Source organism: Rhineura floridana, chromosome 5 (genome assembly GCF_030035675.1).
Source record: "Rhineura floridana isolate rRhiFlo1 chromosome 5, rRhiFlo1.hap2, whole genome shotgun sequence".
Lineage (NCBI taxonomy): Eukaryota > Metazoa > Chordata > Lepidosauria > Squamata > Rhineuridae > Rhineura > Rhineura floridana.
In genome coordinates, this window is record NC_084484.1 from 12,454,382 (window position 1) to 12,479,558 (window position 25,177).

The 25,177-nt window shown below is 40.3% G+C and overlaps 1 pseudogene; it reads right to left on the bottom strand.

Moving 5' to 3' along the window:
• Positions 1-1,284: 1,284 nt before the first annotated feature.
• On the bottom strand, positions 1,285-1,403 carry LOC133386277 (5S ribosomal RNA; annotated as a pseudogene).
• Positions 1,404-25,177: the final 23,774 nt, after the last annotated feature.

Here is a 25,177-nt window from a genome sequence, read left to right on the forward strand (position 1 = left end):
TTATCTCTGTCTTTTCTTTTCTTTCACTCCTTTCGTTCCGTTCCTCTTGCCTTTGTTTTGTTTCTTTTCTTCTCTCCCACTCTTGTTTGAGTTTGTCCGTTACATATCGAACCAAAAGGCCAGAATTGGGCATCGCTTCAAGTGTTCTGATGACAGGATTCCAAGAGTCATTGAGTGTTGAAAGGGTGATATATATTTGTTGTGTTTCCGTGTGTTCCACACCCCTTTCCTGTAATTCTTCAAACAGGCTTGCAATTTTCATTAAGTGTTCTGACATTGTCACTTCTTCTGTTAGCTGCATTCTGTATAGTCGTCTCGCAAGACTTATTCTACTGCTAGCTGTTGCTTGAACATAATAGTCTCTTAAAACAGTCCACATTTCTTTAGCAGTCTCTTTACCTCTTAGAAGCAGTAGTTGCGAGTCTCCAACAACCAAGATAATTAATGACTTCGCTCTTTCGTCCCAGCGTAGCCATTCTGCAGGTGGTGGAACGGAGGGGGGTTGTTGGTCAATTACTTTCCATAAATCCTCTCTGTTTAGATAGGCTTGCATCCGCAGCCGCCAGCATGAGTAATTTCGTTCAGAGAGACGTTCCAGTGGAATGCCAGCCAAAGTTACTCCAGCCATTCTCGCAGACTTCCTTATCACTTTGGTTTCCTGGCAACACAATCCTCTTCCTCTGCTTTGCCGCTCTCCCACAGCTCACCAGCTCTCCGGCTCAGCTTCCTTTGGTTGTCCGGCATTGCACAAGCTTTCTTTACTGGTAGCAAACTGGTGTTTACTGGTATTGAGCTGGGCCCATAACCCTTTGTAGAGTGCAGCACCTATTAACCAGCATAACCAGTAGTCCAGTAGCTCGTTAACTTGCCTATTAGTGCTTGCCGCCGACCGAAAGAATAGACCACCAGCCAAGATTTCAGTAAGAGCGTTTTTACTGTTGCAATAGGCAGTTGAACACACCATGCTCCGTCTCAATACAATCCTATTACCCCCACACCTCTGTGTGCTCATAGAAACCTTTTTATTGCTGCTTCTCTGATCCGTTGCAGCTGCAGCCTGACCTTGGGCATTTCTGCCAAGTGCTCTCAATTAACTGCTTCACTCTTCCCTTAACTCCTACTGTCCTGTCTGGAAATGGCTGTGTTGCCCACCTAAGCCTGACATGTTATATGCCTTCAAGTCAATTATGACTTATGGCAACCCTATGAATTTTTTCTTGGATATATTCATAGGGTTTTCATGTTGAGAGGTATTCAGAAGTGGTTTACCATTGCCTTCCTCTAAGCCTATGGCACCTGGTATTTCCAGGTGGTCTCTCATCCAAGTACTAACCAGGCCTGACCCTGCTTAGCTTCCGAGATCAGATGAGATCGGGCATGTTCAGGGTAGTATGGCTCTAGTAAAAATGCATACATTAGTGAAAATAACATACAAAGCTACATCACATTAGGGAAAATTATTTTTAAAGATGTGTATATTGGGATGGATTTTCATGACAATTTCACAAACTGATGAGGAAATGTGGCGACTGGAAAAATGAGAAACTGAGAGAAGCTGAACTTGACAGATCTGTTTATCTCCAACAGATGAGAGTGAATCTGTGCTGGAGGAACTGTGAAATCCCAGTCTCATAGAAGTGTAAGGGTGAAAGGGAGTGTTGGAGAGAAATTAAGTATGCCAGCTTTTAATGCTGTTGTATTGTTCCTCGCTTGCCAGTGGAATTGAAGAGTGTTGGAGCATGTTGATTCAAAATCTTTCTTGATTCATCCTGACATATCTCTTTCTACCTCCTGTCATTGTTAAAACACTGCTGTTGGTGGAGGAACAGCTGCAGAAATATATGTGGCTGCAAGGAGACCACTGGGATGTATCTCCATCTCAATATCTTATAGCACTTGGGATACTGTCCTAGGGACCTTAATTACTTCACCACCACTCCACTCCAGAAACTATACTTAGTAACAGATTAATTTCCTGGAATAGTTTTGCTTCCAGGAATTTCAGCTGAACTCCAGATTTGACCTCCAGGGTCTAGTACCCAGTGATGAGATCATATCTGAATGGGAAGGCATGGAGGCTGAGAAACCCCTGTGGCTTTAAGACTGTAAATGGGATCCTCTGTGTTATCCCCTTCCCCTTGCTAGGGATGGGAGATAAATATGATTCACTTCACATTTCAAGTCGAATCTATCAACTTTGCACTTTCCGAAGCAATATGAGAACCGAAACACAGCCGTCCTTCGAAATTTGTACTTATTCAAATATTGCAATGATGTTTGCCTACCAATACTTACAAAAATGTACGTGTAAGGGGAAAGTGTGGATAAAAATTAATAAATGAGTGAAAATAACATTATAGAATGTGTTATATGATGAGACATTGCTTTCAAAAAAGTGTACATTAGTCAAAACTGCCTATAAAATGTGTTTATTAGGAGAAATTCACACTAAAATGCTGGAGAATTTTCATGGGGATATTTTTTTTAAAAAAATTGCAGATTGCTGCAGAAATGTGGAGAACTGAAATTAAGATTGGAAAAATGAGAAAAGGAGAGAACCCCAGTTGACAGATCTTTCCATACCTACCCCTTGCATTACTTATAGAAGCAGTGAGGCATGCTGATTTGGGGCTTAAAGAGCACTACAGTCTTGGATCCTCAAAGTTTCCATACACAGTTGATGCATCCAGGACAGATGTAATTCCTGTAATGCCAACCTGCTCTACATGTACTGTGAATGCATGGAAACCTAATCTACCCCACTCTGTTGCATTATTGATCAGCATTGGCAGGGACAATGATAATTGGCAATGATAATTCATTGATGCCATAGCACTTCTCAGTTACTTAAAATGAACTAATGTCTTCACTTATTCTTTCCTTTATATGCAACCTGCATTATGCCAGGTGCATCAATGTGTATATACGTGTGTGTGTCTGTCTGTCTTTATGTGTCTATTATGTATGTTCAGAAACAAGGTGTGTGTGTGTGTGCATGTTCAGAGACAATTTAATACAACCTACATTCGCTGTAGCTGAACTGAGATAATCATAGAAATCAGGGAAGGCTCTATAGGCATTCCTGAACTAGAGTTACATCACAGTAGAAGTTTTGAAGGTACCTTGTATGTCCATCAACCAACTAGGCCAGCTTTTAAAGGATCTATAACTGACACTTGCTGTATAATCACTGTCCGGCTGCTTTCACACATGGAACTTACTGTGTCAATTTTGCAGATTAAAATGCTGGTGCTTCTGTTGTGATTTCTAAAATTCCTTTTGTACTGCAGTACCTGTTGTGTTAAGGAACCTTTGCTATTTCAGCAAATATACCAGCATTTGGCACAAAAGTCTTTCACACTGCTGCAACAATATTTTGTTTTAGTCCCTTGTCCATTATATATATGCTGTAGTTTCCCTATAATTCACTGCTTGAGTTAGTGTCCGGTGCATGTGGGAAAAGGAATAAGGAGAAGCTGCTACCCACGCCTGCACCAGAATATAGGTACAATTTTCTTCAGGCAAAAAATAATAATAATGCTCCCCTAAAGGGCAGGAATGCATTGCATGCTGAGATGCCTGTCATGACAGCAGCTGCAGCTAGCACAAAACTCCTGCAATTTTCCAGGTTTCCAAGCTTGCAAACTGATTATTTCTGGAATCATTTATTACGTAAATGTGCACTAAATGTCCGCTATATTTCACTAGATTTCCAGACCTAGCGTTTATGTTGTGCAAAAGATAAAATAAAATGCACAAGTTACCACAAAATGCACAAATTACCACAATTAAGACATCTTCAGAATAACGGAATGAGTGCAGTGTGAAAGTAGCCACTACCTTCTTGCAGCTCATTGGGTGCCACAGTTTTCTACCACGGTTCCAGTAAAGTTGCTTTCCAAGATTATGTCAATCTCATGTGCCTCATATGCCCACAGTACTAAAGGTTTGCATTTACTGATTTCTGACAGCATTGTACTCCACCCCAATCAATAATTTCTCTAAATACAAGCATTCATCTTCTCTATCCAAGCTGCTGTGTAAGAGTGTTTTAGTTTTTGGCAACACTAGATATCAAAGCTAACATATTTTTAAAGTTTTAGTTACATCATCTTCACAATTCTGAAGAATCCTTACAATGAGAGACTATATGTTATGAATGGGACAGAGACAAGAAATAATGTTTTGAACTAACTAGCCAGTTCTTCAGATATTCTTAGAACAGTTTGTACTCTGACATCAGAGAAGAGGGTAGCCTTTACCACCCAGCAACAGTTGTGAGGGGGACTCCCACAAAAGTGCCCTTTGATGCCTGCCCAACATCACTCCCACTACCTTCCAATAAGCTTGCCTATTACTGTGGTGGGCAGCAGGTGTCTCTGAACTTCCAGCCACTGTAACTACCCATATTGCTCTGGTGGAGTGTTGTTCTGAGTGGCTGCTCAGTAAGGTTGGGCATTGTAAGCTGGGAGTGCAGATGGGCCCATAACAGGTGTCACTACCAGTGGGTACTGGGCCAGATCCCAGAGGTTGCCTGAAGATGCTGGTGATACCACTGGGCCTGCACAGCTGGCTGTTGAAAAAGTAGTTGTGTTTGGAATCTTGCTCTGAGGTAAGTTCAGTCTCTTTCTCTCCTCACCAACCCTCTTTTTTAAAAATATGTGATCAGTTAACGGATCTGAAAAAAACAGTCTCAATGACAAAGACAGAATCCTGTCTAGCAAATGTGCAGCATAATGACCATGGCAATGTCGGTTTCAAAAAATCCTCCACTCTGATCAGGAGGAAAAGTCAATTAGACATGTTATCCCAAAGCAATGTCAAAAGCCTACAAATTACAATTGCTATAAAACCCAATCCCAACAGATTTCCACTAATATGTAAATTAATGCTATTGAAAATGCTATGTAATCAGGTCTCATTTATCATTATAATATTAGCTGAGACACAATAGCAGTCTAAGTGTGTCACAGACAGTTTCTGTAAAAAGGCTGATAGCCAGCACACAACCAATTAGGCTTCCTAAACAAAGTCAGCTATTTAAATTATCCCCCAAAGGAGCCAACAGTGACCTGGGCTTGCAATTTTTTATTTAAATGAAAACAGGTTTCTTGCCAAATGTATTGTTCAGGTGTTCCAGTGAAGGTCTCATCACATACTATCGATGCTGGCAATATAAGCACTTGGGAGTGTATGTTTACTGAATATGTTACTCTTTAATTCTCTTATCATCATTCTCTTTACAATGCTGTTATGCACAAATTACCCTTAAATAATTATAGGATCATTTCCCACTATGTTCTTGCCAAAGTAATTTGAGAACAATTGTATGGATAATATGTGAAATGTAGTCTGTAACCCTGACTTGTTAGCCTTCATTATTCCCTTAGAGTACCTTGCTCACATATTGCAATGACTGCAGAAGCCACACCTGGCAGAATCCTTCCTGTAAACCTTGAATGGCCATGGGCCTTCACACCATAGCTCAGTGGCAGCAAAGCACATGTTCTGCAAGTTCAACCTCCAGACGGGGTGGGAAAAGACTCCTGTCTGAAAACTTGGACAGCCACTGTCTGTCAGTGAAGACAATACTAAACTAGATGGACCAACCATCTGCCCGTATAAGGCAACTTCATATATTCCATCTCTCCCAGTATGAACCCACTCCACTGCTGAGGTCCAAGCAGCAGCCTTTATAGTTTATGCCATCTTTGCACAAAAACAAACAGCAATAGTTTGGAGAAAGAGTGGTGTGTAAAAGTTGGGACATTTACCTTTTTGTTTTCTTTTCCATGGGATGGAAGATCTATGTTTTAAGGGTAGCTTTGACTGAAGTCCTTTTGCAGCTGTTTACTGATTGTTGGATTTTGCCAAGAATGTCCATCTTTTAATGGTGATTTTCCCCATAACTCTCAGTTGTCAGTATCAGTCCCCTAATTGCATTCAATTACATACTAAATCAGGGGTCACCCATGTGATGCCTGCGGGAGCTGGTGTACACACTAGTAACTCCTATAGTCTCCAGTTGGTGGAGACTAGCCCATTAGGGCAAACGGGGCACTGACAATCAATCACAGTCCTCCAAGGCCCCTTGCCTTGTTAACTACAACCAGTCCAGAGGATGACCCTGACTGTCTGCTTCCTCCTCCTTACTTTCAGTTCAGGACTCAGCAGGGAGAAACATGGGGACAAAGTAGAATTAATTGGTTCTGCCTATCATTGACTCTGGCGACACCTACTATTTGCCTTGTTGCCTTCTGTCCTACTAGTCCTAATAGGCACCAACCACCATTAGTCTCAGTATCCACAATGCACAAGATACTGTTTGCTGTTTCTACTCAGTTCCAATTTGCACTGGCTCAACCTGTCCAACAGTGAACATGTCCCCTTAAATATGCCCATGTTTCATTGGATACCAGGAGGGAATACAGGAAGTTGCCTCATGCTAAGTCAAACCATTGGTCCATCTAGCTAAGTATTATCTGCTCTGACTGACAGAGGCTCTTCAGGGTTTCAGGTACAGGTCTCACTGCCCTACCTGGAGATCCCAGGGATTGGACCTGGGACCTTCTGCAGGCCCAGCAGATGCTCCCCAGTCAGCTATGGTCCTTCCCTATTGGATTGGACACCTGTCCTCCCATCTGTTTTGAACGGAGAAGTGAAAAGAGCTTGTCTTTGAAAGCGAGTGCAGAAGACCATGATGTAGGTACCTTTTGTTTAATTATGAAGGTGGCTGATATCAACACCATTTGTGTTCCTGTCTGCTTTTCTGCTCTTTGAGATGTGGCAAACAATTTGTGTTATGCTGCAACCCACAACAGTCATTATACAGCCACGAGAGTGGCTACATACTATAGCCAGCATGGATTTTTCACATTCCACCTTGTCAAATTGAAAATACCCCATGCCATTCTGCTGTTTCCCATAAGCTCATTTCAAAACAAAATCTTACAAAACTTATAGACTTGAAGTCAGAAAAGATTGCTTAGCAACCCTCTATGTTTTCATGGTGATACACAAAAGCCTCAGAGAGAATCTAGAGTTCAAAGTGTAAAACAAGAGGAAAAAAATCCAGACTCCTGTTGGACTTTTTTCTGTCACTGGTCTCATAATTTGATGAAATGAATTAAAAAATCAGCCATGTTCACAGAGTACTTGTAATCCTATTACTGACCTTGCCCCATACTCTGACCTTCATTGTGTGCACTTTAAATGTTAAAAAAATACATCGCTGATTTTTAATTAATTTAAGAAATTTAGTATTGGAGTCTATGATAGTGCAGGTATGCTCAGTAAGAACCAACTATCAGTGTTCTAAATGCCAGACTCACAGCTGTCCGCTTGGCTAATCAGGTGTCCACACTCACCCCAGACCTTTATTTCACTTTAAACAGTCCTGGCTTCCCACAAAGAATCCTGGGAAGTGTAGTTTGTGAAGGGTGCTGTTAGAAGACTCCTATTCCCCTGACAGAGCTCCAGTGGCCAGAGTAGTTTAACAATCAGCCCCTCTTCTGGTGATTGTAGCTTTGTGAGGGGAATAGGGTGTCTCCTCACAAACTACACGGAATGAGAGAGAGCAGCTGGAAGTTGCTCTTCAGCCCACAGGAAATGAAATGAATGAAAGGAGTAGGAGGGTGTGGGTGTGGAGAGGGTACAATTGACACACACACCTAAAAGCATTGGAGCACAGCATCTGCAAGCACTAGAGACAAGGAGTGAAGATGTTTTTTTCTTTTCCTTTTTGTATTATCAGAGGATTGGGTTAGTACAGATTTACAGGGGGGAAACTGTGTGATAGCTTCTGTTTGCCAGTAAAGTCATGTTAACAATGCAAATTAAAAATGGATGTGAGTAGCACCAAACACACCCTAAACTGCCATGTAGATGAGCCCTAAAAAGCAGAGAAATTCACTCATAGGCAAAAAAAAATCCTTTCAGTTTAAGAACATATCTATAGCCAACATATATTTCTATCAAACTTTAAAAAGCAGGGAAATTGGGCAGCTATAGTGAATGCACCAGGGGAGCAGGAGACCTGACCTCCTCTCTGAGATATTGGACTGTCCTACAAATTTGTCAAAATGCAAACACAATTTGGGTTGGTCTTTCACAGTCCAATCCACTTGCTGTGTAGCTTGGCAGATTAAGTAACTTGTGCCTCTGAGCATATGGTGAGTGGTGGCAACCCCTGCAATCAGCCTGAAGATACACAGGTTAGGGCAGAACCTGTTGCTGCCATCCCCACCATTGCCCACCAAATACTCACTGTAGATGTTTGTAGTTGCATAAACAGGGCTACAGATAATGAAGTGTCTCTCTGAAAAGCCATTCTCTGTTGGTTGACTGTGCTAGGGACAATACTACCAATATGAGGAGGGAACATGGAAACTGAGCAAACTCTGGCAAGAATATTTGCATGCTTTGTTTCTGAGCACTGTTAATGTTTCTTGAGAACAGTTTAGGTTGACCTCACATGGAACTTAGACTGTATTGGCATAGAATAGATGTAAGTATACCTTTGTGCTTGGTATACACATGCCTTTAGAAAACCTTTACCTGTCCTTGCCATTCACAAGAATTTACAAACTAAATTCAGCCCACTCAAAACACTGATATTTTTTATTCTTTCATTGGTCTATCCATGTTCATTTTAACTGTATAAAACTGTTTAATTCTACAGGAATGAAATTGCTGTTTTCTTTCTCATACAATACAATATGAGCTTTTAATTGCAACCTTTCTATTCAAGTCTTATAATTTCACACTGAATTTTGCTTTGTTAGAAAACAAAGGTCATAGAAACTTTGACAGCACCTGCTTCATAAGAGTGCATATTTTTCTTATGTAGAAAATGTGTTTTTTTTCAAAGAACTTTGCATAAGTATTTTGTTGTATGACTTCTTGGTAAGGTTAAGTCTTTTGTTCAAATGTAAATAACTGGTGTGGGCAAAAGGGTAGTTATCAATGTGCATGAGAATGTGTTGTATTTCAAGGCAGGACTAACAACTTGTACTTATTTAATAATAATAATAATAATAATAACAACAACAATAATAATAATAAACTTTATTTCTACCCCGCCCTTTTTCCAATAGGACTCAGAGGGGCTTACAACTAAAAACAACACCATTAAAACATACAGAGTATATTATTAAAAAAGAATTAAACTATGAGAAAAATTAAAACCATAAAATATAGGTTAAAAACAGCGGACAATTTAAAATAATAAAATCATATAATGTAATCACCAAACCTATGACACTTAATCCTGGTCGTTCTCTATCCCAAATGCCCGTTGAAATAAAACAGTCTTTACTTGTCGCTGGAAAGACGGCAAGAAGGGAGCTGATCGCACCTCACTCGGAAGGGAGTTCCACAGCCTAGGGGTGGCTACCGAAAAGGCCCTATCTCGTGTCCGTGTCATATGTGCTTGCGAAGGTGTAGGGAACACAAGAAGGGCCTCGATTTAAAGGAATCGTCATTATTATTTAGCTAAAAATGATAATTTCCAGATAATTAACAACTTTTCTTTAACTCACAAATTATCAGAAAACTTCAAAAGGACAAGAGCACTGAACTCAGATTTACAAGACAGATGGAAAAGGAAAACTCCATAAATATTGGCTGTTTTTACTTTCTTCACGAACTGATACTGTATGTCATCTGATTGGCAGCTTTCCTGTGAGGGTGTAGAAGGGAGGGAAGGGGACAGAGCAATAGTGTTTAAGGCAAGCTGCACCTTGGTATTATTTTACCTTTGTTGATGCCACCTGCACCATGTAAACACAGAGATGTTGAGGCTAGGAATTGCCCCTCTATACCAAGATCCTTAAACTCAAATTAATTCAACGATAATGTTAGGCATGGTTATATTAAACTTTCTCTTTACTCTTTCTCTTCAAGCTGCCTGCTTGAAGAACTATTAGCAGATGTGTGGGGGAGACGAAGTGGGGTTGTGCAATATGGGGTGCATTTGGACCTTTCAATCAGCACAGGGGTATGAGGGTGGGCTATTTAAACCCTCACCCCACTGTCCTTTCTCTTTGATTTTTGAAAGGCAAAGAGAGATGATCAATGAATCTGTACAGTCAGACATCAGAAGATTATGTCAGCTGGTGTTGAGGCAGAGGTGGGGGCGGTTCCTCCCAGCAGTGTAATAGCTGGTCAATCACCACTGTGAGTGGTCCTGTTGAGAGCCCTACCAGCCTCCAGAGCACTTTTGTATGGTGGCCATTTCTCCTGACAGTCGCCATTTCCTTTTGCCACGTAGTATAGGGTGACAAGGCTATCTTTGTTTCCTAGCTAGTTAATGCCTTCTGGGCAGTGCTCTGTGGACTGGGAGGGGTTCCTGGCATTAGGCTTGCCTGCTTTGTCTGTTGGCAACTCCTTTGGGCAGTTTGTCAGGACATGCCAAACAATATACATGGTGGTTATTCATTTGAGGACTCTGGATGTAAGCCTTTTGAAGGGACCAGAGTGGAGGATGTTTTCCTTTGATCAGGCCACATTCAAGCAGAGGGGAGCATCCCCCCTTTGGGGGCAATATAATTTAAATAATTTTCTCAGTACACCCCCCACCAGTCATTCATTGCACAATTAATTTTAACATAATTGATTCTTCAGCATCCTCATTAATCCATTGCTTATTTGATTGAGACTATTACTTAATTACACAATCAACTTTGATCCAGTTGCATAAACACTCCCCTTAATTACATGTGTGAGATTTTAGTTTGTCATTTGACAGATTCAAACCCCAGCCTTACATTATTAATCAGCTGGTAAATGATCGGTTTTTATAATTAATTGGTAATTCATTCTTGATTAATACATTGGCCACTGGCACTCGGTTATTGATTTCTATATTTTGATAATCAATTGGCAATTGATCATTAATTGGCAAATCATTAATGATTAATCAGCACTTGATTATTGTTGGATGTGGGTTGTTATAGTTCCTCAGCAGTTCATAGGATTTCATAGTTAGTGAAATAATTCACAAGCAGTACCACTTTGCTGATTGAATTTTTTCACTTTTGGGGGCATTGCTGGGTGCCACTTTTGTGGGTGGCTTCTTGGTTTTCTTCCTCTCTCATATGGATTCATATTAGTCTCCAAGCACTCACTGATCACTTTTGCTATACTTACATAATGGTTCTCTTAGTACAGTTGGTCAACATCTCTCTTTTGTTATGGGTCTCAAGAAGAGTATAGGTATCTGATCCCAAGGAGAAGGCGCTTCAGTCCCTTTCTACGTGCCTTCTATCTGTGGCTTCTTCCTTGGATAAAGAGGCAGTGCCAGTGCTGGCCAGTCCTGGCATGCCTGGCTGCCTTGGAGTAAGTCCAGGGTCCCAGCTGGTCAGCAGCAGCCTAAGAAGCTGGTGAGTAAGTCTCAGAGACCAGCAAAGGAGGCTAACAATGAACTTTTATTTGCTATTCTAGCTCAATGTGAATATGTTGGAAGTGTTTTCAAGTAAGAATGCTGGTGCAGGTACAACTGTTCAGGGAGTGGTGGTAGAACAGGAAGTTCCCTCAGAAAGCCCAGCTGATCTGGATCCTGTTGGGTTTTGAACTGGTTAGTCTTCTGATGGGGCACCAGGGTTAGGTTGGACTAGATTGGATCCCATTTGGGCCTTTGGGTGCACCACATTGTGGGGCTGGTTAGGGTTGGCTTTTTTCTTTGCTGTGAGTTAGGGGGTGGTGGGTGGTGGGGGTGGAGTCAGTTGGTTCTCAGACAGATGGAGAAACAAACCAACTAAGTTCTGTGAAGGCAGCATCTAGTCAGGCATCGCAGCAAGAGTCGAGGGAGCTTCCAAAAGGGAGTTTAGGTGAGCAGATGGTGGTCTCGGCCAGCATGACTATTCCTTTGGGGGAGATATCAACCTCTCTGGGCTTTCATTTTTTTCCTCACCACCAAGAAGAAGATCTGGAGGGGTGAATACATGGACTATATTCACACTACTGGTGCAGAGCCTATGAAGTCTTCAGCATGAGTGCCATGGTGGATTCTGCTCTACCATAGGATAGGAAGGTGCAGGACCTGTGATTTCAATTTATGGCCATGGCCCAGCACCCAACTGATGAGAAAACTGACAGTGGGAAAATCATTGCCCATGCTTTCATTAGTACAGCTTCCTGTTGCTCCGTAGGACAGGGAGTTAGAGTTAAACTCCCTCTGTGCTCTGTTGTGATTAAACCTCCCAGGGTACTGGGCCCAGAATCCTTGTAAGTTCAAGAAAGAATGCTCCATCTTGGGGGAGGATGTCACACCTTCAAAGCTGTCCTAGATCAGGGGGTTTGGAGTGGTCCAGAGGATGGAGCTGGGTGTAAAAACCCTGCCCAGGGTGCTGGAAAAAGACCCCAGGCCAATTAAGTACCCAGTGCTTCAGGGGTTGTTGGTGGACTCTCCAGGGATGGGGAACACTGCATTTAGTTGATGGGCTTACATTTGATTTTTGAATCTCTTATCTGGATTCTTGCTGCCCTGCGTTCTTTCATAATTTGAAGTTGCTGTTGGGCATCGAGGAGGTTGTTTGGGCCAAGATTAAGAAGGGTGTGGCTGAGGGCTGGGTAGTGTGGCTTTTGATGCCCCCCATGCCCTCTTAGCAAGTTTCCCCATTGGAAATTATGCCCACGAAGGCTGTGGGAGAGTTCCAAGGTATTCATTGTATTTTTCTTCCAAGGTGTGGATCTATGCATGATGCTATGCCAGCTGAGCTGCGTCCAGTCTTTTATGCTTCCTCTGACAGTGCCATTCACATGGTTTGGCACTGCAGGAGGGGGACTTCGATGGGAAAGTGTGATATTAAGTTTTACTTTGATAGGCCTCAATTCACAGGGTGCTCCATCTCTTGTGCTACTTTTGAGAGGTTTAGCACATTTTTAGAATGGGCTCTCAGGGGCGTACAGGCTTAAGCATCATAGTACATTGCTTAGATGATGTTTTATTTGCTGGTGCTGTTGTCTGGGCATTGTCCGCTGTGTGAGGGTAGGGATGGGTGAGAATTTCAATTCAGCAGAATTTATCAAATTTGCACTTTCCGAAACAGTATGAGAAGTGAAACACAGCCATCCTTTGCAACTCACATTTATTAGAATTTGGGGATGCAGTTCGCCAACTAAACAATATTTACAAAAATGCATGTATTAGAGGAAAGTGTGCATAAAAATGAATATATGAGTGAAAATAACATGCAAAAAAGCATGATGCAATGAGAAATGGCTTGCACAGATGTGTACCTTTGTCAACACTGCCTACAAAAATGTGTTTATTTGGAGAAATTCACACTAAAATTGCTGTAGAAATGTAGAGAACTGAATTTAACACTGGAAAAAATGAGGAAATGAGAGAACTGAAATTGACAGATCTTTCCATCCCTACTGGAGGGAAATTGGCTTTTTGGTTAGCGATCTGGGTTCCATTAAAGTGTTTAATTATTTGGGTATTCACTTGGATTCAGTGACTCCATCTAGCAGACTGCCTGAATATAAGTGGGAACATGGGTGGAGGGGACTACCAGGGTGAGAAAAAACATGGTGCAAGGTTTGCAAGCATTGACGGGGCATTTAAACTTTGCATGTGGGTTTGTTAACCCAGGAACAAACCTTAGGAGGCTATGGCAGGCCATGCGGAGCTTAAGCACACCCCACCACCATGTCTGGGTTACAGCAGAAATGAGGGAGGACTTGATAGCGTGGCTGAGTTTTTTATACCATTTAAATTATGTGTCATTTTGGAGGGAGGACAGCTTGTTGGGGGTGAAATTGCAGGTGTATTCAGGTGCCTGGTTCCCCCCCCCCCCGAATAGGTGCTGAGTAGAGGAATGACGTGAACCATGGAGGATGGCTAAGGTGACTCAGGGATAATATTCCTGGAACCTTCTCCAGCTGTGGTGGTGGTGCAGCTGTGTTTGACCGACCCCATTGTCCACTCTTGGTGCAACAATCTGGTCATGGCTCATGTCATTAATACATTTATTTCCAAGAACCCCAGAGCAATGAGATTATGTGGGGCATTTTCAGAGCTTGGAAAAGTTATTTTTTTGAACTACAACTCCCATCAGCCCAATCCAGTGGCCATGCTGGCTGGGGCTGATGGGAGTAGTAGTTTAAAAAAGTAACTTTTCCAAGCTCTGGGGCATTTGTATATTGTTGCTTGTGCTACTGTGGCCTTTTTCTGGCATGCCATATTCCTGGCTTCAACAATGGCATTGCCAGTACCTTGTCATGCAGTCAGATGGTGCAGTTTTGTCTCCTCTGGCCTCTGCTTTCTCACGAGATCATACCGAAAGAATTGTGGGCACTTGGAGGCAAGAAGCTGAAAGGGCCATAACACTGTTATTGGCATCCAGCACTCCTTATCATATGAGAGTGCAGGTAGGAAGTTTACTGAATTCAGGGTCAGGAAGGGTTATCAGAAGCTGTGGCCTGTACCTGTGGAGCACATTATGGAGTCCTGCATTGGCGTTCAATCCAAGGACCTGAAGGTAGGGAAAATCTAAGGTAAGATGACTGCATTGGTGTTCTGGGCAAAACTCAGGGTAGGGGGGTTGGTTGGTGGCAGACACTAGAGGTAATTTCAAAGACTGCTAGATATTGGAGGGCTGGGCTCATTCTGGTGGCTGACAACAATTTCTCCAGAGATGCTGATGGGGCTTCAACAGCAGTGGGTTAGGCTGTGCGTTCCCATCTGAGGTTTTGCTATTCCACACAGCAGCCTTGATGGCACTTTGGGGGAACCTTGCAAGTGGGGGAGCTGGTTGTTTGATCTAGGAATGATTCTGGGAAGGCCCTGAAGTTGCAAGAGCTACGTCAGGCCCTTGGTTAAGCTGAGAGAAATACACTGTTGTTCGAAATGTCAATATATTCTCCTTTTGCCTTTTTCCCAGGTGGAAGGAAGAGAGTGGACCATGGCGTGGCAGCTCACCCCCACCGCTCCTTTTCTTCCTTCAGTTTCGGGCACCCACCTTAGCATGCAGTACACCTCTTGGTGCCAGTCACTGTGGAGCTGAGTAGATTTCTTTTTGTTTCTCTGCAAATTGACTCATACTGGCAGGTTTTCCCCCTACTCTGTACTGCATGCTTTGTGTGTGTGTGTGTTGGGGGGGTCACATTTTAGCAGGTAGGTGCAGGAGCAGGAGTGTAAGATGAGCACCCTAAGGCACCTTTGGAGGTGAGGGGCATATTTGGTGCCAGCCCATCTGGGTTGTGCATGTGGAACATCTTTGGGACTGCCCAGTCTCATCCCCCAGGAGTTGTGTGGTTCTGGGTTAGGGTTGGGAAGTCTTCCTACTCACCTTAAGAGTGGGGCTCAGATAAAGGTTATGCCCTGAGCTGGGTGGCTCACCAGTTTCAGTTGAGTTATGGTTGCTCCACATAGTGTTTACTCTCTGCTGATATCTGATCTGAATAAAATGTGGCTATAGTGCAACCCCACATACTTGTTTCTTGTCTCTCCTTTTCCTGCTCCAGCAGCAAAGGACTGTCTAGTCCAGCAATCTGTTCTCACAGCATTTAACCAAATAGCCTGGAAGCAGGACATGAACTCCGTAGCATCAGAACCAGACACTACATGGGCTGGGTGTAAGACTGAGAAATTTGGTTCACTTCAGATTTTAACACGAGCATACCTAGTTTACACTTTTTGAAACAATACGTGAACCAAAACTTAGCTATCCTTCAACATTTGCACTTCTTTGAATTTTGTGATGCAGTTCTCCAACCAAATGCTGTGTACAAAAATGTATATGCTAAGGGAAAATGCACATAAAATATGAAAAGAACATATCAAATGCATTATATTTTGGGAAATTGTTTGCAAAAATGTGGATATCAGGCAAAATGACATAGAAAAATATGTAGATCGAAAGAAATTTGCACAACAGTGCTAATAAATTTTCATTATACCTTGTAAAGAAAAAAATTGCAAACTGATGAAGAAATGTGGATAGTTCTCTATCGGTGTTGGAATTGCTTTTTAATATATATATTTTTAAAAACAATATTGTTAACCCTTTTTAAAATATGTTTTTAAAGCTTTTAAAAAATGTTTTTAAAGTAATTTGGTTTTGGTGTATTTTAAGGTCTGTTTTTATGATGTTTTGATGTGTTTTTAGCATTTTTGTTTGCCATCCCTACCCCTTCCCCATCTATTCCTACCACCACAGGGTTCCAAAACTGGATTTGTGAGGGCATGGATGCATTTGGAACACCAAAGGAGATTGGCTGGTTCAGTTACATATGTTTGTGTGTCATATGTCGGTTAGGCCCAAAGGTTGTAGAATAATAAAACAAAAGTTTGAGCAAACTTCAATTAGCTTTATATATAAGTGTAAAAGAGATTACACTTTGAAAAGATTATAGCTACAATACATTTGAGAAAAAAACTGAAGGAGGACTTTGTTTTGATGCAGTTATATTTTGTTGATAAGCCCAAATCCCTTGGACACAATGTTGTTCTTGATTCTAAATGGTATGAAATTTCAGGGTATAATCTTCTTGTTTGCTACAAAATCATTGGCAAGATTCTTTTGTGCACACTAACTAGTTAGTTAGAGGCATAAAAATAATTCACAGAGCACTCAGGAGAGTGGCTTTGTAATGAACAAGATTACCTGCTGGGGATATATATATATATAAACCACTGCAGTAACTTTGTACAGCTGATCCAAGTTTTTATCTTGAGTTTACATCTAAATAAGACCTGCAAACAACTTGCATCCTACCAACGGAGAAAAACACAGTTCTGGGACTTTTTTTCAGAGCAGGAGCAATAATATATATATATATATATATATATATATATATATATATATATATATAAACCACTGCAGTAACTTTGTACAGCTGATCCAAGTTTTTATCTTGAGTTTACATCTAAATAAGACCTGCAAACAACTTGCATCCTACCAACGGAGAAAAACACAGTTCTGGGACTTTTTTTCAGAGCAGGAGCAATTATATATATATATATATATATATATATATATATATATAAACCACTGCAGTAACTTTGTACAGCTGATCCAAGTTTTTATCTTGAGTTTACATCTAAATAAGACCTGCAAACAACTTGCATCCTACCAACGGAGAAAAACACAGTTCTGGGACTTTTTTTCAGAGCAGGAGCAATAATATATATATATATTTATATATATAAACCACTGCAGTAACTTTGTACAGCTGATCCAAGTTTTTATCTTGAGTTTACATCTAAATAAGACCTGCAAACAACTTGCATCCTACCAACGGAGAAAAACACAGTTCTGGGACTTTTTTTCAGAGCAGGAGCAATAATATATATATATATATATATATATATATATATATATATATATATATATATATATATATATATAACCACTGCAGTAACTTTGTACAGCTGATCCAAGTTTTTATCTTGAGTTTACATCTAAATAAGACCTGCAAACAACTTGCATCCTACCAACGGAGAAAAACACAGTTCTGGGACTTTTTTTCAGAGCAGGAGCAATAATATATATATATATATATATATATATATATATATATATATAAACCACTGCAGTAACTTTCTACAGCTGATCCAAGTTTTTATCTTGAGTTTACATCTAAATAAGACCTGCAAACAACTTGCATCCTACCAACGGAGAAAAACACAGTTCTGGGACTTTTTTTCAGAGCAGGAGCAATAATATATATATATATATATATATATAAACCACTGCAGTAACTTTGTACAGCTGATCCAAGTTTTTATCTTGAGTTTACATCTAAATAAGACCTGCAAACAACTTGCATCCTACCAACGGAGAAAAACACAGTTCTGGGACTTTTTTTCAGAGCAGGAGCAATAATATATATATATATATATATATATATATATATATATATATATATATATATATATATATATAAACCACTGCAGTAACTTTGTACAGCTGATCCAAGTTTTTATTTTGAGTTTACATCTAAATAAGACCTGCAAACAACTTGCATCCTACCAACGGAGAAAAACACAGTTCTGGGACTTTTTTTCAGAGCAGGAGCAATAATATATATATATATTTATATATATAAACCACTGCAGTAACTTTGTACAGCTGATCCAAGTTTTTATCTTGAGTTTACATCTCAATAAGACCTGCAAACAACTTGCATCCTACCAACGGAGAAAAACACAGTTCTGGGACTTTTTTTCAGAGCAGGAGCAATAATATATATATATATATATATATATATATATATATATATATAAACCACTGCAGTAACTTTGTACAGCTGATCCAAGTTTTTATCTTGAGTTTACATCTAAATAAGACCTGCAAACAACTTGCATCCTACCAACGGAGAAAAACACAGTTCTGGGACTTTTTTTCAGAGCAGGAGCAATAATATATATATATATTTATATATATAAACCACTGCAGTAACTTTGTACAGCTGATCCAAGTTTTTATCTTGAGTTTACATCTCAATAAGACCTGCAAACAACTTGCATCCTACCAACGGAGAAAAACACAGTTCTGGGACTTTTTTTCAGAACAGGAGCAATAATATATATAAATATATATATATATATATATATAAACCACTGCAGTAACTTTGTACAGCTGATCCAAGTTTTTATCTTGAGTTTACATCTAAATAAGACCTGCAAACAACTTGCATCCTACCAACGGAGAAAAACACAGTTCTGGGACTTTTTTTCAGAGCAGGAGCAATAATATATATATATATTTATATATATAAACCACTGCAGTAACTTTGTACAGCTGATCCAAGTTTTTATCTTGAGTTTACATCTAAATAAGACCTGCAAACAACTTGCATCCTACCAACGGAGAAAAACACAGTTCTGGGACTTTTTTTCAGAGCAGGAGCAATAATATATATATATATATATATATATAAACCACTGCAGTAACTTTGTACAGCTGATCCAAGTTTTTATCTTGAGTTTACATCTAAATAAGACCTGCAAACAACTTGCATCCTACCAACGGAGAAAAACACAGTTCTGGGACTTTTTTTCAGAGCAGGAGCAATAATATATATATTATTATTATATATCATATATTATATTATATATGATCCAAGTTTTTATCTTGAGTTTACATCTAAATAAGACCTGCAAACAACTTGCATCCTACCAACGGAGAAAAACACAGTTCTGGGACTTTTTTTCAGAGCAGGAGCAATTATATATATATATATATATATAAACCACTGCAGTAACTTTGTACAGCTGATCCAAGTTTTTATCTTGAGTTTACATCTAAATAAGACCTGCAAACAACTTGCATCCTACCAACGGAGAAAAACACAGTTCTGGGACTTTTTTTCAGAGCAGGAGCAATAATATACACATATATATGTATATATATATATAAACCACTGCAGTAACTTTGTACAGCTGATCCAAGTTTTTATCTTGAGTTTACATCTAAATAAGACCTGCAAACAACTTGCATCCTACCAACGGAGAAAAACACAGTTCTGGGACTTTTTTTCAGAGCAGGAGCAATAATATATATATATATATATATATATATATATATATATATATAAACCACTGCAGTAACTTTGTACAGCTGATCCAAGTTTTTATCTTGAGTTTACATCTAAATAAGACCTGCAAACAACTTGCATCCTACCAACGGAGAAAAACACAGTTCTGGGACTTTTTTTCAGAGCAGGAGCAATTATATATATATATATATAAACCACTGCAGTAACTTTGTACAGCTGATCCAAGTTTTTATCTTGAGTTTACATCTAAATAAGACCTGCAAACAACTTGCATCCTACCAATGGAGAAAAACACAGTTCTGGGACTTTTTTTCAGAGCAGGAGCAATAATATATACATATATATATATATATATATATATATATATATATATATATAAACCACTGCAGTAACTTTGTACAGCTGATCCAAGTTTTTATCTTGAGTTTACATCTAAATAAGACCTGCAAACAACTTGCATCCTACCAACGGAGAAAAACACAGTTCTGGGACTTTTTTTCAGAGCAGGAGCAATAGCTTCACCTATCAGTGCACCGAGATAGTTGTCAGACCCTCACTTTGACAAGTGAATAAGGTGATAACTAGGGATGCAGTTCTCTTGTTGGTGCCAGTTCGATCTGCTGAACTGGCAGGCAGTTCCATTCCCTGTTTATTTGTTTTCTGCTTTCACCATTTCATTTCTTTCCTATTGAAAAATAATTTTTTTGGTAATGTTCTTTCTATCTGTGTTTTCCTCCCGTCAATATATGGCATATATAGAAACAAAGAAAACATCAGTAGAAAAAACACCCAATATAGAGAGAGTTCAGGGACTCAAAACAGGTGCAAGGGGGATGGGAAGGAGACAGAACTGATCATTTTCTCTAGTAGTATTGGTCACAGTTTGCTCAATTTTCCCCCTACCTGCATCACTCTGTGGTTGCCTCACGCTTGCCTGCTCTCTCTTTTGCTCCCTCCCCATTTGGATCTTGTTTCACTTGAGTGGAGGGGAGGGTGGCAGAAAAGAAAGAGAGACATACAGGTGTTGGGAGGTGGCATAGAAGGAAGTGAAACAAGGAGGAGGAGAGGGTTGATATCGATAAGAATATCATTGACAATATCCCATTGTTACTACCTCCCCAGATTGGGAGTGGGTAATTTGTATGCCTGTTGGCCTCTTTGGATGTGGTAGCCAATTCCCAGGCTCCCTCTTTGGAATCAAACCCCAATTCCCCATTACCTGTAGTGACAGTATCCCATTGGCAATATCAATAACAATATTGTTGTCAATATCATTAGGTTCAACACTTTTAAAAAAACAAAACCAATATTAAGGTAAGATAATGAACTTGCAGCCTACAGAGAAGTCTGGCGCCAAATTCAAATTTAGCAAAATTCTCCCCCATCCCTAGTGATAACAAGGCTTTCAAGTTATGACAGATTAGCACAGAAGTGGGAGAATAAGGAAAATAATTGTTAGACGCTGAATACTTCTCTTCTGTGATAAAGTTTTCACAGCATGCTAGCAGTTTAAATGGAGACACTGCTTTGTCAGTTTGTCTGCATTGCTAATTAAAAGCGAAGGGTTGCATTTTCACCTGGCTCATGATATTTTGTAGAAGCTCAATTTGTTTTAGAAGTTTGACTGATTTAGTGAGGATTAAGCATCACTGAGTTCAATGGCACTTACTCCCAGAAAATGATGCATACTATTGCAATCACACTGATCCTAACAATTTAGGTATTATGTTGTGTAAAACTACTATTTGGTGTTTGTGTGTATGTTGTTGTTGTTATGTGCCTCCAAGTCGACTATGACTTATGGCGACCCTATGAATCAGCGACCTCCAAGAGCATCTGTCATGAACCACCCTGTTCAGATCTTGTAAGTTCAGGTCTGTGGCTTCCTTTATGGAATCAATCCATCTCTTGTTTGGCCTTCCTCTTTTTCTACATCCTTCTGTTTTTCCAAGCATTATTGTCTTTTCTAATGAATCATGTCTTCTCAATATGTGTCCAAAGTATAATAACCTCAGTTTCATCATTTTAGCTTCTAGTGATAGTTCTGGTTTAATTTGTTCTGACACCCAATTATTTGTCTTTTTTGCAGTCCATGGTATGCACAAAGTTCTTCTCCAACACCACATTTCAAATGAGTTGATATTTCTCTTATCAGCTTTTTTCACTGTCCAACTTTCACATCCATACTTCGAGATAAGGAGTACCATGGTCTGAATGATCCTGACTTTAGTGTTCAGTGATGCATCTTTACATTTGAGGACCTTTTCTAGTTCTCTCACAGCTGCCCTCCCCAGTCGTAGCCTTCTTCTGATTTCTTGACTATTGTCTCCATTTTGGTTAATGATTGTGCCAAGGTATTGATAATCCTTGACAAGTTCAATGTCCTTATTGTCAACTGTAAAGTTGTATAAATCTTCTGTTGTCATTATTTTAGTCTTTTTGACATTCAACTGTAGTCCTGCTTTTGTGCTTTCTTCTTTAACTTTCATCAGCATTCGTTTCAAATCATTACTAGTTTCTGCTAAGAGTATGGTATTGTCTGAATATCTTAAATTATTGATATTTCTCCCTCCAATTTTCACACCTCCTTCATCTTGGTCCAATCCTGCTTTCCGTATGATATGTTCTGCGTACAGATTAAATAAATAGGGTGATAAAATACACACCCTTTCTGATGGGGAACCAATCGGTTTCTCCATATTCTGTCCTTACAGTAACCTCTTGTGCAGAGTATAGGTTGCCCATCAGGACAATCAGATGCTGTGGCACCCCCATTTCTTTTAAAGCATTCCATATTTTTCAAGATCTACACAGTCAAAGGCTTTGCTGTGATCTATAAAGCACAGGGTGATTTTCTTCTGAAATTCTTTGCTCCGTTCCATTATCCAACATATTTGCAATATGATCTCTGGTACCTCTTCCCTTTCTAAATCCAGCTTGGACGTCTGGCATTTCTCGCTCCATATATGGTAAGAGCCTTTGTTGTAGAATCTTGAGCATTACTTTACTTGCATGGGATATTAAGGCAATAGTTCGATAATTACTGCATTCCCTGGGATCTCGTTACTCTGGAATTGGGATGTATATGGAATGCTTCCAGTCTGTGGGCCATTGTTTAATTTTACATATTTCTTGACAGATTTTAGTCAAAATTTGGACTGATTCAGTCTCAGTAGCTTGTAGCAACTCTATTGGTATGCCATCTATTCCTGGTGATTTGTTTCTTCCAAGTATTTTAAGAGCAGCTTTCATGTCGCATTCTAAAATTTCTGGTTCTTCATCATATGGTTCCTCCGTGAATGAATCTGTAATCCTGTCATCTCTTTTATAGAGTTCTTCAGTGTATTGCTTCCATCTTCCTTTTATTTCATCTCGGTCAGTCAGTGTATTCCCCTGTTGATTATTCAACATCCCTACTCTTGGTTTAAATTTTCCTTTCATTTCTCTAATCTTTTGGAACAGGGCTCTTGTTCTTCCCTTTTTGTTGTCCTCTTCTATTTCTATACAGTAACTATTGTAATAGTTCCCTTTGTCCCTACGTACTAGTCGCTGTATTGTTGCATTTAGGGTTCTGACTGTGTTTCTATCTCCTTTTGCTTTTGCTTTCCTTCTCTCTTTAACCATTTTAAGAGTTTCGTCAGTCATCCATTGAGGTCTTTCTCTCATTTTAACATTTTAACTGGGCAAGATCTTGGAACGAGTGGTTGCTGCCCAGCTCCAGGCGCTATTGGATGAAACCGATTATCTAGATCCATTTCAATCGGGTTTTAGGCCCGGTTTTAGCACCGAGACAGCCTTGGTCGCCCTGTATGATGACTTATGTCGGGACAGGGACGGATGGAGTGTAACTCTGTTGATTCTCCTTGATCTCTCAGCGGCTTTTGATACCATCGACCATGGTATCCTTCTGGAGAGGCTCATGGAGTTGGGAGTTGGGGGCACTGCTTGGCAGTGGTTCCGCTCCTACCTGGCGGGTCGTCTCCAGAAGGTAGTGCTTGGGGAACATTGATCGACACCGTGGGCTCTCCAATGTGGAGTCCCGCAGGGGTCAGTTCTGTCCCCCATGCTTTTAACATCTACATGAAGCCACTGAGTGCGGTCATCAGGAGTTTTGGAGTGCGTTGCCACCAGTACGCTGATGACATGCAGCTCTACTTCTCCTTTTCATCTTCTTCAGGTGAGGCTGTCAATGTGCTGAACCGTTGCCTGGCTGCGATAATGGACTGGATGAGAGCCAATAAACTGAGGCTAAATCCAGACAAGACTGAGATGCTGTTGGTGGGTGATTTCTCTGATCAAATGGTGGAAATGCACCCTGTTCTGGATGGGGTTACACTCCCCCTGAAGGAGCGGGTTCGTAGTCTGGGAGTACTCTTAGATCCTTCCCTGTCACTCGAGGCTCAAGTAGCCTCGGTGGCACGGAATGCATTCTACCAACTTCGGTTGGTAGCCCAGCTACGTCCCTATCTGGACAGGGAGGACCTCACCTCAGTTGTCCATGCTCTGGTAACCTCTCGATTGGATTACTGCAATGCGCTCTACGTAGAGCTGCCTTTGAAGAAGGTTTGGAAACTACAGCTTGTGCAAAACGCGGTGGCCAGGCTGATAACGAGGACCAGGCGGTCCAAACATATAACACCTGTTCTGGCCCGCTTGCACTGGCTACCTATATGTTTCCGGGCCATATTCAAAGTGTTGGTTTTAACCTATAAAGCCTTATACGGCGCGGGACCACAATACCTCCTGGAACGCCTCTCCCGATATGAACCTGCCTGTACACTACGTTCAACATCGAAGGCCCTCCTCCGAGTTCCGACTCATAGAGAGGCTCGGAGGATGGTTACAAGAACCAGGGCCTTCTCAGTGGTGGCCCCCGAATTGTGGAATAGTCTTCCCGTTGAGGTGCGCTTGGCGCCGACATTGCTATCTTTTTGGCGCCAAGTTAAAACCTTTCTCTTTGCTCAGGCATTTTAGTTTAATATGTTCAAATTGGTTTTAGATTTGTGGATTTTTATATATATGTTTTTGTACCGATTTATGTGATTTTATTGTATATATTTTCTGTTGTACACCGCCCAGAGAGCTATGCTAGTGGGGCGGTATAAAAATTTAACAAATAAATAAATAGAGGTACTGTCTTTTTGCATTCTTCTCTGATAATGTCTCTGACTTCATTCCATAGTTCTTCTGGTTCTCAGTCAACTAAATTTAAAGCCTCAAACCTGTTCCTTATTTGATCTTTATATTCTTCTGGGATGTTATTTAAATTGTATTTCGGCATTATGATTGCTTTGTTGTTCTTTTTTTGCTTTACTCTGATTTTCGATATGACCAGTTCATGATCTGTACCACAGTCTGCTCCTGGTCTTGTTTTTGCAGAAAGTATGGACCTTCTCCATCTTCTGCTACCAATTATATAATCAATTTGATTCCTATATTGACCATTTGGTGATGTCCACGTGTACAGTCATCTTTTCGGTTGTTCAAAAACTGTGTTTGCAAGAAACAAATTATTGGCTTCACAGAATTCAATAAGTCTTTCTCCTGCTTCATTTCTGTCTCCTAGGCCCCATTTCCCTACAATTCCTAATTCTTCTCTGTTCCCTACTTTTGCATTCCAATCCCCCAGGATTATCAGCACATCTTGTTTTGGTGTGTGATCAATTTC